Raw genomic sequence first — 14,987 nt, 5'->3', positions numbered from 1 at the left:
TTTGTTGACTGGGGATGCCCACAAACACCACTAAATGTTTTCCCATAGACTTCCATACAAACTTGAGCCCCGGTCACTCATACATATATTGAATTTCGGGCAAATGGCCTTTTTGTCGTGAAAGTTCGAGATATTGGAAAACAAAACATGACAGAAAAAATATACCGTCACGCGGCACTTTTACTTTCAATTTCCATTTGTTTACAACAAGGTGCGTTTGACACCAAATGAAAATCTCTAACCAAAGGGCACCCCTCCTTTCAAATTTTTACCTGTAACTCCTACATATCTCAAAGAAACCCAAGTCTTGATATTACATTTTTATCAACTTTATTTCACTTGTCAAATACATATCAAGTCTTTTCTCTTATTGACCAATCACGCGCCAGGTAGCATTTTCTCCTCCGCACAACTTTGGGTGTCCAAAATGTCTGCGCCCATGTATTTGTTTATGTAGGGGTTTTTCCTATAGAGTAAAAGAAACATTTATAAAAAGTGGTCAATTTAGTAAATTTAGAGCACATATCCATTGCTTATCTCACCTCTTGAATATTGGGACTGACAGTCTTAGCTTAAGTACACCACTGGCTGTTACATTTCACACCCCAGTCAATCAGACCCTCATCTGTTAAACAGAAAAAATGTCAATAAATTGAAGCATTTTTCCTTTTTTTCTTTCAAACTTTTAAAATAAAATGATTAATCTCGCAGAACTTTTGCTTGTTTTTCTTATTCTCTCTAATACTATCTCAAGGTAGATCATGTTAATCATTCAGGGTAGCAGGTACCCGTTATTAATGGAAAATGAAGAAAATCAGCAGGTTTTTGTAAGAAAAAGCTAGGTTATTGAAAAAGTGAAAACTAATGTAGATAAAATAATCAATGGAAAGAAAGAGAATTATATGTAGTTCAAATGTACATAAGATTAAAAAAAAAATCTATCAGCAGTGGGTTGCTGGCATCAGAGAATCAAATACATCCCCACTGAAAATTTTGTAATTTTGAAGGGGGGTGACCTACAGTTTAGCCAATTTTCATGGACATTTCATGGAATTGATGTTAAATATGTATATTCTCATGAAAGGCAAATATATTCATTTGCATATCATTTCTTATTATTGACATAATTAATAAATTGATTAAATGCCAAGGGCAGATAAATCATATTGTCTGATTGAATACAGTGCTCAATTGTAAGCAAAGTGCTTAAATAACTGCAGTTCTGGAAATTTATTTTCTAATAATCTATCAAAAGTTCTAAATAACTTAAATATTAAGAGATTAACTAGATTTTCTAGGAAAACCATACCTTGGAACTCTTAATGAAAGCAAAGGGACCATCCTGAGAGTGTCCATGTGTTGTTCATTGTAAGAGGGGAGGGTTCATTAATCTCCTCCTTCTTGAGAATGCATCACTGAAATACATTTTGTTTTATTAAAACATACTGATAAATGCATGTAGTAGCTTATATTATATTTTTTTTATTATTTACACCATCTTTTGAATTTTTTATAAGCATTAGTGATGAAATAGCTTTAAAATATTCATGTTTAAATAGAATTTACTGAGATAAATATTTTTAAAAATATCTAAGAAATTAAAAAAAAAAATAACTGCAGATAAGCATGACTCTTGTTGTTCAAATAAACCACATTTTGATAAAATTCCTTCATTTTCCAGCATCATTAGAGTACAAAATCCCCCCCCCCCCTCTTTTCTGCAGAATAACAAGATTGGATATGGCAAGGAGGAAGGATATTCAGACACTTTTTTCATCATTTTTGCAATAATAATTTTGCAAATTTCTTAGATTTTCAATGTATTTTCTGCTAAAATATATTTTACAGTAATCTCAATTAAATTTCCTACTAGTAATCTGTAATTTTTCCCCAAACTATAATTTTTATATCAAGCCAGCACTGATTACAGGACTGAAATTGGCTTTGTTGCTGGATTAGGCCCCTTAATTAAAAACAAAGTAACCTAATTACTTAACAGCAGTCTAATTTTGTTATAAATTATTCAATTAACTCTAATTTACACAAATTTGAAAGAGGATTAGTCAATCTGTTCCAATGTCTGCACTCATAAAATAAATGGATTTAAATGAATTTCTCAAACTGCAAGGGGGATATTCATATGTTCTGTGTATTGATGATGCCCATAAACATCAATATTGTATTATTTACAATATTCACAGTAAATTTCAGCAGAAATATTTATTTAAAATTATTTACATGTACATTTATTGAAAATATGAGAGCTAGGGCAAAAAAATTAGCATTTTTTCACCATGTGCAGCCCCCATTGTGGGCCTCAATTTACCCAAACCCTCTATTTTTTTAAGAAATAGTAAAAACTAATTAAAATATGATCTCAATGCCAAAAAAATAGGAACTGATTGATTTTTTGGCTGTAATCAATGTTTTTCCATGAAATACATACCTATTCTATAGGACAAACACCACTAAATGTTTTCCATAGACTTCCATACAAACTTGAGCCCCTGTCACTCATACATATATTGAATTTCGGGCAAATGGCCTTTTTGTCGTGAAAGTTCGAGATATTGGAAAACAAAACATGACAGAAAAAATATACCGTCACGCGGCACTTTTACTTTCAATTTCCATTTGTTTACAACAAGGTGCGTTTGACACCAAATGAAAATCTCTAACCAAAGGGCACCCCTCCTTTCAAATTTTTACCTGTAACTCCTACATATCTCAAAGAAACCCAAGTCTTGATATTACATTTTTATCAACTTTATTTCACTTGTCAAATACATATCAAGTCTTTTCTCTTATTGACCAATCACGCGCCAGGTAGCATTTTCTCCTCCGCACAACTTTGGGTGTCCAAAATGTCTGCGCCCATGTATTTGTTTATGTAGGGGTTTTTCCTATAGAGTAAAAGAAACATTTATAAAAAGTGGTCAATTTAGTAAATTTAGAACACACATCCATTGCTTATCTCACCTCTTGAATATTGGGACTGACAGTCTTAGCTTAAGTACACCATTGACTGTTACATTTCACACCCCAGTCAATCAGACCCTCATCTGTTAAACAGAAAAAATGTCAATAAATTGAAGCATTTTTCCTTTTTTTCTTTCAAACTTTTAAAATAAAATGATTAATCTCGCATATCTTTTGCTTGTTTTTCTTATTCTCTCTAATACTATCTCAAGGTAGATCATGTTAATCATTCAGGGGGTAGCAGGTACCCGTTATTAATGGAAAATGAAGAAAATCAGCAGGTTTTTGTAAGAAAAAGCTAGGTTATTGAAAAAGTGAAAACTAATGTAGATAAAATAATCAATGGAAAGAAAGAGAATTATATGTAGTTCAAATGTACATAAGATTAAAAAAAAAATCTATCAGCAGTGGGTTGCTGGCATCAGAGAATCAAATACATCCCCACTGAAAATTTTGTAATTTTGAAGGGGGGTGACCTACAGTTTAGCCAATTTTCATGGACATTTCATGGAATTGATGTTAAATATGTATATTCTCATGAAAGGCAAATATATTCATTTGCATATCATTTCTTATTATTGACATAATTAATAAATTGATTAAATGCCAAGGGCAGATAAATCATATTGTCTGATTGAATACAGTGCTCAATTGTAAGCAAAGTGCTTAAATAACTGCAGTTCTGAAGAAATTTATTTTCTAATAATCTATCAAAAGTTCTAAATAACTTAAATATTAAGAGATTAACTAGATTTTCTAGGAAAACCATACCTTGGAACTCTTAATGAAAGCAAAGGGACCATCCTGAGAGTGTCCATGTGTTGTTCATTGTAAGAGGGGAGGGTTCATTAATCTCCTCCTTCTTGAGAATGCATCACTGAAATACATTTTGTTTTATTAAAACATACTGATAAATGCATGTAGTAGCTTATATTCTATTTTTTTTATTATTTACACCATCTTTTGAATTTTTTATAAGCATTAGTGATGAAATAGCTTTAAAATATTCATGTTTAAATAGAATTTACTGAGATAAATATTTTTAAAAATATCTAAGAAATTAAAAAAAAAAATAACTGCAGATAAGCATGACTCTTGTTGTTCAAATAAACCACATTTTGATAAAATTCCTTCATTTTCCAGCATCATTAGAGTACAAAATCCCCCCCCCCCCCTCTTTTCTGCAGAATAACAAGATTGGATATGGCAAGGAGGAAGGATATTCAGACACTTTTTTCATCATTTTTGCAATAATAATTTTGCAAATTTCTTAGATTTTCAATGTATTTTCTGCTAAAATATATTTTACAGTAATCTCAATTAAATTTCCTACTAGTAATCTGTAATTTTTCCCCAAACTATAATTTTTATATCAAGCCAGCACTGATTACAGGACTGAAATTGGCTTTGTTGCTGGATTAGGCCCCTTAATTAAAAACAAAGTAACCTAATTACTTAACAGCAGTCTAATTTTGTTATAAATTATTCAATTAACTCTAATTTACACAAATTTGAAAGAGGATTAGTCAATCTGTTCCAATGTCTGCACTCATAAAATAAATGGATTTAAATGAATTTCTCAAACTGCAAGGGGGATATTCATATGTTCTGTGTATTGATGATGCCCATAAACATCAATATTGTATTATTTACAATATTCACAGTAAATTTCAGCAGAAATATTTATTTAAAATTATTTACATGTACATTTATTGAAAATATGAGAGCTAGGGCAAAAAAATTAGCATTTTTTCACCATGTGCAGCCCCCATTGTGGGCCTCAATTTACCCAAACCCTCTATTTTTTTAAGAAATAGTAAAAACTAATTAAAATATGATCTCAATGCCAAAAAAATAGGAACTGATTGATTTTTTGGCTGTAATCAATGTTTTTCCATGAAATACATACCTATTCTATAGGACAAACACCACTAAATGTTTTCCCATAGACTTCCATACAAACTTGAGCCCCTGTCACTCATACATATATTGAATTTCGGGCAAATGGCCTTTTTGTCGTGAAAGTTCGAGATATTGGAAAACAAAACATGACAGAAAAAATATACCGTCACGCGGCACTTTTACTTTCAATTTCCATTTGTTTACAACAAGGTGCGTTTGACACCAAATGAAAATCTCTAACCAAAGGGCACCCCTCCTTTCAAATTTTTACCTGTAACTCCTACATATCTCAAAGAAACCCAAGTCTTGATATTACATTTTTATCAACTTTATTTCACTTCACTTGTCAAATACATATCAAGTCTTTTCTCTTATTGACCAATCACGCGCCAGGTAGCATTTTCTCCTCCGCACAACTTTGGGTGTCCAAAATGTCTGCGCCCATGTATTTGTTTATGTAGGGGTTTTTCCTATAGAGTAAAAGAAACATTTATAAAAAGTGGTCAATTTAGTAAATTTAGAACACACATCCATTGCTTATCTCACCTCTTGAATATTGGGACTGACAGTCTTAGCTTAAGTACACCATTGACTGTTACATTTCACACCCCAGTCAATCAGACCCTCATCTGTTAAACAGAAAAAATGTCAATAAATTGAAGCATTTTTCCTTTTTTTCTTTCAAACTTTTAAAATAAAATGATTAATCTCGCATATGTTTTGCTTGTTTTTCTTATTCTCTCTAATACTATCTCAAGGTAGATCATGTTAATCATTCAGGGTAGCAGGTACCCGTTATTAATGGAAAATGAAGAAAATCAGCAGGTTTTTGTAAGAAAAAGCTAGGTTATTGAAAAAGTGAAAACTAATGTAGATAAAATAATCAATGGAAAGAAAGAGAATTATATGTAGTTCAAATGTACATAAGATTAAAAAAAAAATCTATCAGCAGTGGGTTGCTGGCATCAGAGAATCAAATACATCCCCACTGAAAATTTTGTAATTTTGAAGGGGGGTGACCTACAGTTTAGCCAATTTTCATGGACATTTCATGGAATTGATGTTAAATATGTATATTCTCATGAAAGGCAAATATATTCATTTGCATATCATTTCTTATTATTGACATAATTAATAAATTGATTAAATGCCAAGGGCAGATAAATCATATTGTCTGATTGAATACAGTGCTCAATTGTAAGCAAAGTGCTTAAATAACTGCAGTTCTGAAGAAATTTATTTTCTAATAATCTATCAAAAGTTCTAAATAACTTAAATATTAAGAGATTAACTAGATTTTCTAGGAAAACCATACCTTGGAACTCTTAATGAAAGCAAAGGGACCATCCTGAGAGTGTCCATGTGTTGTTCATTGTAAGAGGGGAGGGTTCATTAATCTCCTCCTTCTTGAGAATGCATCACTGAAATACATTTTGTTTTATTAAAACATACTGATAAATGCATGTAGTAGCTTATATTATATTTTTTTTATTATTTACACCATCTTTTGAATTTTTTATAAGCATTAGTGATGAAATAGCTTTAAAATATTCATGTTTAAATAGAATTTACTGAGATAAATATTTTTAAAAATATCTAAGAAATTAAAAAAAAAAATAACTGCAGATAAGCATGACTCTTGTTGTTCAAATAAACCACATTTTGATAAAATTCCTTCATTTTCCAGCATCATTAGAGTACAAAATCCCCCCCCCCCTCTTTTCTGCAGAATAACAAGATTGGATATGGCAAGGAGGAAGGATATTCAGACACTTTTTTCATCATTTTTGCAATAATAATTTTGCAAATTTCTTAGATTTTCAATGTATTTTCTGCTAAAATATATTTTACAGTAATCTCAATTAAATTTCCTACTAGTAATCTGTAATTTTTCCCCAAACTATAATTTTTATATCAAGCCAGCACTGATTACATGACTGAAATTGGCTTTGTTGCTGGATTAGGCCCCTTAATTAAAAACAAAGTAACCTAATTACTTAACAGCAGTCTAATTTTGTTATAAATTATTCAATTAACTCTAATTTACACAAATTTGAAAGAGGATTAGTCAATCTGTTCCAATGTCTGCACTCATAAAATAAATGGATTTAAATGAATTTCTCAAACTGCAAGGGGGATATTCATATGTTCTGTGTATTGATGATGCCCATAAACATCAATATTGTATTATTTACAATATTCACAGTAAATTTCAGCAGAAATATTTATTTAAAATTATTTACATGTACATTTATTGAAAATATGAGAGCTAGGGCAAAAAAATTAGCATTTTTTCACCATGTGCAGCCCCCATTGTGGGCCTCAATTTACCCAAACCCTCTATTTTTTTAAGAAATAGTAAAAACTAATTAAAATATGATCTCAATGCCAAAAAAATAGGAACTGATTGATTTTTTGGCTGTAATCAATGTTTTTCCATGAAATACATACCTATTCTATAGGACAAACACCACTAAATGTTTTCCCATAGACTTCCATACAAACTTGAGCCCCTGTTACTCATACATATATTGAATTTCGGGCAAATGGCCTTTTTGTCGTGAAAGTTCGAGATATTGGAAAACAAAACATGACAGAAAAAATATACCGTCACGCGGCACTTTTACTTTCAATTTCCATTTGTTTACAACAAGGTGCGTTTGACACCAAATGAAAATCTCTAACCAAAGGGCACCCCTCCTTTCAAATTTTTACCTGTAACTCCTACATATCTCAAAGAAACCCAAGTCTTGATATTACATTTTTATCAACTTTATTTCACTTGTCAAATACATATCAAGTCTTTTCTCTTATTGACCAATCACGCGCCAGGTAGCATTTTCTCCTCCGCAAACTTTGGGTGTCCAAAATGTCTGCGCCCATGTATTTGTTTATGTAGGGGTTTTTCCTATAGAGTAAAAGAAACATTTATAAAAAGTGGTCAATTTAGTAAATTTAGAACACACATCCATTGCTTATCTCACCTCTTGAATATTGGGACTGACAGTCTTAGCTTAAGTACACCATTGACTGTTACATTTCACACCCCAGTCAATCAGACCCTCATCTGTTAAACAGAAAAAATGTCAATAAATTGAAGCATTTTTCCTTTTTTTCTTTCAAACTTTTAAAATAAAATGATTAATCTCGCATATGTTTTGCTTGTTTTTCTTATTCTCTCTAATACTATCTCAAGGTAGATCATGTTAATCATTCAGGGTAGCAGGTACCCGTTATTAATGGAAAATGAAGAAAATCAGCAGGTTTTTGTAAGAAAAAGCTAGGTTATTGAAAAAGTGAAAACTAATGTAGATAAAATAATCAATGGAAAGAAAGAGAATTATATGTAGTTCAAATGTACATAATAAGATTAAAAAAATCTATCAGCAGTGGGTTGCTGGCATCAGAGAATCAAATACATCCCCACTGAAAATTTTGTAATTTTGAAGGGGGGTGACCTACAGTTTAGCCAATTTTCATGGACATTTCATGGAATTGATGTTAAATATGTATATTCTCATGAAAGGCAAATATATTCATTTGCATATCATTTCTTATTATTGACATAATTAATAAATTGATTAAATGCCAAGGGCAGATAAATCATATTGTCTGATTGAATACAGTGCTCAATTGTAAGCAAAGTGCTTAAATAACTGCAGTTCTGAAGAAATTTATTTTCTAATAATCTATCAAAAGTTCTAAATAACTTAAATATTAAGAGATTAACTAGATTTTCTAGGAAAACCATACCTTGGAACTCTTAATGAAAGCAAAGGGACCATCCTGAGAGTGTCCATGTGTTGTTCATTGTAAGAGGGGAGGGTTCATTAATCTCCTCCTTCTTGAGAATGCATCACTGAAATATGTTTTATTAAAACATACTGATAAATGCATGTAGTAGCTTATATTATATTTTTTTTATTATTTACACCATCTTTTGAATTTTTTATAAGCATTAGTGATGAAATAGCTTTAAAATATTCATGTTTAAATAGAATTTACTGAGATAAATATTTTTAAAAATATCTAAGAAATTAAAAAAAAAAAAAACTGCAGATAAGCATGACTCTTGTTGTTCAAATAAACCACATTTTGATAAAATTCCTTCATTTTCCAGCATCATTAGAGTACAAAATCCCCCCCCCCCCTCTTTTCTGCAGAATAACAAGATTGGATATGGCAAGGAGGAAGGATATTCAGACACTTTTTTCATCATTTTTGCAATAATAATTTTGCAAATTTCTTAGATTTTCAATGTATTTTCTGCTAAAATATATTTTACAGTAATCTCAATTAAATTTCCTACTAGTAATCTGTAATTTTTCCCCAAACTATAATTTTTATATCAAGCCAGCACTGATTACATGACTGAAATTGGCTTTGTTGCTGGATTAGGCCCCTTAATTAAAAACAAAGTAACCTAATTACTTAACAGCAGTCTAATTTTGTTATAAATTATTCAATTAACTCTAATTTACACAAATTTGAAAGAGGATTAGTCAATCTGTTCCAATGTCTGCACTCATAAAATAAATGGATTTAAATGAATTTCTCAAACTGCAAGGGGGATATTCATATGTTCTGTGTATTGATGATGCCCATAAACATCAATATTGTATTATTTACAATATTCACAGTAAATTTCAGCAGAAATATTTATTTAAAATTATTTACATGTACATTTATTGAAAATATGAGAGCTAGGGCAAAAAAATTAGCATTTTTTCACCATGTGCAGCCCCCATTGTGGGCCTCAATTTACCCAAACCCTCTATTTTTTAAGAAATAGTAAAAACTAATTAAAATATGATCTCAATGCCAAAAAAATAGGAACTGATTGATTTTTTGGCTGTAATCAATGTTTTTCCATGAAATACATACCTATTCTATAGGACAAACACCACTAAATGTTTTCCCATAGACTTCCAACAAACTTGAGCCCCTGTCACTCATACATATATTGAATTTTGGGCAAATGGCCTTTTTGTCGTGAAAGTTCGAGATATTGGAAAACAAAACATGAAACTGTCACGCGGCAAAAAATTTGTTTACAACAAGGTGCGTTTGACACCAAATGAAAATCTCTAACCAAAGGGCAAAATTTTTACCTGTAACTCCTACATATGAAACCCAAGTCTTGATATTTTTTTATCAACTTTATTTCACTTGTCAAATACATATCAAGTCTTTTCTCTTATTGACCAATCACGCGCCAGGTAGCATTTTCTCCTCCGCACAACTTTGGGTGTCCAAAATGTCTGCGCCCATGTATTTGTTTATGTAGGGGTTTTTCCTATAGAGTAAAAGAAACATTTATAAAAAGTGGTCAATTTAGTAAATTTAGAACACACATCCATTGCTTATCTCACCTCTTGAATATTGGGACTGACAGTCTTAGCTTAAGTACACCATTGACTGTTACATTTCACACCCCAGTCAATCAGACCCTCATCTGTTAAACAGAAAAAATGTCAATAAATTGAAGCATTTTTCCTTTTTTTCTTTCAAACTTTTAAAATAAAATGATTAATCTCGCAGATCTTTTGCTTGTTTTTCTTATTCTCTCTAATACTATCTCAAGGTAGATCATGTTAATCATTCAGGGTAGCAGGTACCCGTTATTAATGGAAAATGAAGAAAATCAGCAGGTTTTTGTAAGAAAAAGCTAGGTTATTGAAAAAGTGAAAACTAATGTAGATAAAATAATCAATGGAAAGAAAGAGAATTATATGTAGTTCAAATGTACATAAGATTAAAAAAAAAATCTATCAGCAGTGGGTTGCTGGCATCAGAGAATCAAATACATCCCCACTGAAAATTTTGTAATTTTGAAGGGGGGTGACCTACAGTTTAGCCAATTTTCATGGACATTTCATGGAATTGATGTTAAATATGTATATTCTCATGAAAGGCAAATATATTCATTTGCATATCATTTCTTATTATTGACATAATTAATAAATTGATTAAATGCCAAGGGCAGATAAATCATATTGTCTGATTGAATACAGTGCTCAATTGTAAGCAAAGTGCTTAAATAACTGCAGTTCTGAAGAAATTTATTTTCTAATAATCTATCAAAAGTTCTAAATAACTTAAATATTAAGAGATTAACTAGATTTTCTAGGAAAACCATACCTTGGAACTCTTAATGAAAGCAAAGGGACCATCCTGAGAGTGTCCATGTGTTGTTCATTGTAAGAGGGGAGGGTTCATTAATCTCCTCCTTCTTGAGAATGCATCACTGAAATACATTTTGTTTTATTAAAACATACTGATAAATGCATGTAGTAGCTTATATTATATTTTTTTTATTATTTACACCATCTTTTGAATTTTTTATAAGCATTAGTGATGAAATAGCTTTAAAATATTCATGTTTAAATAGAATTTACTGAGATAAATATTTTTAAAAATATCTAAGAAATTAAAAAAAAAAATAACTGCAGATAAGCATGACTCTTGTTGTTCAAATAAACCACATTTTGATAAAATTCCTTCATTTTCCAGCATCATTAGAGTACAAAATCCCCCCCCCCTCTTTTCTGCAGAATAACAAGATTGGATATGGCAAGGAGGAAGGATATTCAGACACTTTTTTCATCATTTTTGCAATAATAATTTTGCAAATTTCTTAGATTTTCAATGTATTTTCTGCTAAAATATATTTTACAGTAATCTCAATTAAATTTCCTACTAGTAATCTGTAATTTTTCCCCAAACTATAATTTTTATCAAGCCAGCACTGATTACATGACTGAAATTGGCTTTGTTGCTGGATTAGGCCCCTTAATTAAAAACAAAGTAACCTAATTACTTAACAGCAGTCTAATTTTGTTATAAATTATTCAATTAACTCTAATTTACACAAATTTGAAAGAGGATTAGTCAATCTGTTCCAATGTCTGCACTCATAAAATAAATGGATTTAAATGAATTTCTCAAACTGCAAGGGGGATATTCATATGTTCTGTGTATTGATGATGCCCATAAACATCAATATTGTATTATTTACAATATTCACAGTAAATTTCAGCAGAAATATTTATTTAAAATTATTTACATGTACATTTATTGAAAATATGAGAGCTAGGGCAAAAAAATTAGCATTTTTTCACCATGTGCAGCCCCCATTGTGGGCCTCAATTTACCCAAACCCTCTATTTTTTTAAGAAATATAGTAAAAAAAAAATAGGAACTAATTAAAATATGATCTCAATGCCAAAAAAATAGGAACTGACGCTGTAATCAATGTTTTTCCATGAAATACATACCTATTCTATAGGACAAACACCACTAAATGTTTTCCCACTTCCATACAAACTTGAGCCCCTGTCACTCATACATATAATGAATTTTGGGCAAATGGCCTTTTTGTCGTGAAAGTTCGAGATATTGGAAAACAAAACATTTTAACCAAAGGGCACCCCTCCTTTCAAATTTTTACCTGTAACTCCTACATATCTCAAAGAAACCCAAGTCTTGATATTACATTTTTATCAACTTTATTTCACTTGTCAAATACATTTCTTTTCTCTTATTGACCAATACGCGCCAGCTAGCATTTTCTCCTCCGCACAACTTTGGGTGTCCAAAATGTCTGCGCCCATGTATTTGTTTATGTAGGGGCTTTTCCTATAGAGTAAAAGAAACATTTATAAAAAGTGGTCAATTTAGTAAATTTAGAGCACATATCCATTGCTTATCTCACCTCTTGAATATTGGGACTGACAGTCTTAGCTTAAGTACACCACTGGCTGTTACATTTCACACCCCAGTCAATCAGACCCTCATCTGTTAAACAGAAAAAATGTCAATAAATTGAAGCATTTTTCTATTTTTCTTTCAAACTTTTAAAATAAAATGATTAATCTCGCATATGTTTTGCTTGTTTTTCTTATTCTCTCTAATAATATCTCAAGGTAGATCATGTTAATCATTCAGGGTAGCAGGTACCCGTTATTAATGGAAAATGAAGAAAATCAGCAGGTTTTTGTAAGAAAAAGCTAGGTTATTGAAAAAGTGAAAACTAATGTAGATAAAATAATCAATGGAAAGAAAGAGAATTATATGTAGTTCAAATGTACATAAGATTAAAAAAAAAAATCTATCAGCAGTGGGTTGCTGGCATCAGAGAATCAAATACATCCCCACTGAAAATTTTGTAATTTTGAAGGGGGGTGACCTATAGTTTAGCCAATTTTCATGGACATTTCATGGAATTGATGTTAAATATGTATATTCTCATGAAAGGCAAATATATTCATTTGCATATCATTTCTTATTATTGACATAATTAATAAATTGATTAAATGCCAAGGGCAGATAAATCATATTGTCTGATTGAATACAGTGCTCAATTGTAAGCAAAGTGCTTAAATAACTGCAGTTCTGAAGAAATTTATTTTCTAATAATCTATCAAAAGTTCTAAATAACTTAAATATTAAGAGATTAACTAGATTTTCTAGGAAAACCATACCTTGGAACTCTTAATGAAAGCAAAGGGACCATCCTGAGAGTGTCCATGTGTTGTTCATTGTAAGAGGGGAGGGTTCATTAATCTCCTCCTTCTTGAGAATGCATCGCTGAAATACATTTTATTTTATTAAAACATACTGATAAATGCATGTAGTAGCTTATATTATATTTTTTTATTATTTACACCATCTTTTGAATTTTTTATAAGCATTAGTGATGAAATAGCTTTAAAATATTCATGTTTAAATAGAATTTACTGAGATAAATATTTTTAAAAATATCTAAGAAATTGAAAAAAAATAACTGCAGATAAGCATGACTCTTGTTGTTCAAATAAACCACATTTTAAAAAAATTCCTTCATTTTCCAGCATCATTAGAGTACAAAATCCCCCCCCCCCTCTTTTCTGCAGAATAACAAGATTGGATATGGCAAGGAGGAAGGATATTCAGACACTTTTTTCATCATTTTTGCAATAATAATTTTGCAAATTTCTTAGATTTTCAATGTATTTTCTGCTAAAATATATTTTACAGTAATCTCAATTAAATTTCCTACTAGTAATCTCTAATTTTTCCCCAAACTATAATTTTTATATCAAGCCAGCACTGATTACATGACTGAAATTGGCTTTGTTGCTGGATTAGGCCCCTTAATTAAAAACAAAGTAACCTAATTACTTAACAGCAGTCTAATTTTGTTATAAATTATTCAATCAACTCTAATTTACACAAATTTGAAAGAGGATTAGTCAATCTGTTCCAATGTCTGCACTCATAAAATAAATGGATTTAAATGAATTTCTCAAACTGCAAGGGGGATATTCATATGTTCTGTGTATTGATGATGCCCATAAACATCAATATTGTATTATTTACAATATTCACAGTAAATTTCAGCAGAAATATTTATTTAAAATTATTTACATGTACATTTATTGAAAATATGAGAGCTAGGGCAAAAAAATTAGCATTTTTTCACCATGTGCAGCCCCCATTGTGGGCCTCAATTTACCCAAACCCTCTATTTTTTTAAGAAATAGTAAAAACTAATTAAAATATGATCTCAATGCCAAAAAAATAGGAACTGATTGATTTTTTGGCTGTAATCAATGTTTTTCCATGAAATACATACCTATTCTATAGGACAAACACCACTAAATGTTTTCCCATAGACTTCCATACAAACTTGAGCCCCTGTCACTCATACATATATTGAATTTCGGGCAAATGGCCTTTTTGTCGTGAAAGTTCGAGATATTGGAAAACAAAACATGACAGAAAAAATATACCGTCACGCGGCACTTTTACTTTCAATTTCCATTTGTTTACAACAAGGTGCGTTTGACACCAAATGAAAATCTCTAACCAAAGGGCACCCCTCCTTTCAAATTTTTACCTGTAACTCCTACATATCTCAAAGAAACCCAAGTCTTGATATTACATTTTTATCAACTTTATTTCACTTGTCAAATACATATCAAGTCTTTTCTCTTATTGACCAATCACGCGCCAGGTAGCATTTTCTCCTCCGCACAACTTTGGGTGTCCAAAATGTCTGCGCCCATGTATTTGTTTATGTAGGGGTTTTTCCTATAGAGTAAAAGAAACATTTATAAAAAGTG

The 14,987-nt window shown here is 30.8% G+C and overlaps 1 long non-coding RNA gene across 4 annotated transcripts; it reads right to left on the bottom strand.

Annotated features, from left to right (window-relative positions):
* Window positions 1–313: 313 nt before the first annotated feature.
* LOC134277536 (uncharacterized) lies at window positions 314–14,969 on the bottom strand. 4 transcript variants are annotated; one of them, XR_009994273.1, is made up of 14 exons: window positions 14,494–14,969; window positions 13,365–13,470; window positions 12,596–12,678; window positions 11,023–11,128; window positions 10,254–10,336; window positions 8,635–8,740; window positions 7,866–7,948; window positions 6,197–6,302; window positions 5,428–5,510; window positions 3,751–3,856; window positions 2,980–3,062; window positions 1,310–1,415; window positions 543–625; window positions 314–466 (listed from the first exon to the last, which is right to left on the bottom strand). It is a non-coding gene; the product is annotated as an uncharacterized LOC134277536 (long non-coding RNA). The 4 variants fall into 4 exon arrangements; XR_009994272.1 differs by having other exon boundaries at window positions 14,498–14,969; XR_009994271.1 differs by having other exon boundaries at window positions 13,365–14,969.
* Between the last annotated feature and the right edge of the window lie 18 nt (window positions 14,970–14,987).

The sequence above is a fragment of the Saccostrea cucullata genome, unplaced genomic scaffold, assembly GCF_032062105.1.
Source record: "Saccostrea cucullata isolate Sc308-1 unplaced genomic scaffold, CSIRO_AGI_Scuc_v1 ctg7192, whole genome shotgun sequence".
Taxonomy (NCBI): Eukaryota; Metazoa; Mollusca; class Bivalvia; order Ostreida; family Ostreidae; genus Saccostrea; species Saccostrea cuccullata.
Note: the sequence above shows the minus strand (reverse complement) of the source record. Positions and strands in the feature narration are given on the sequence as shown.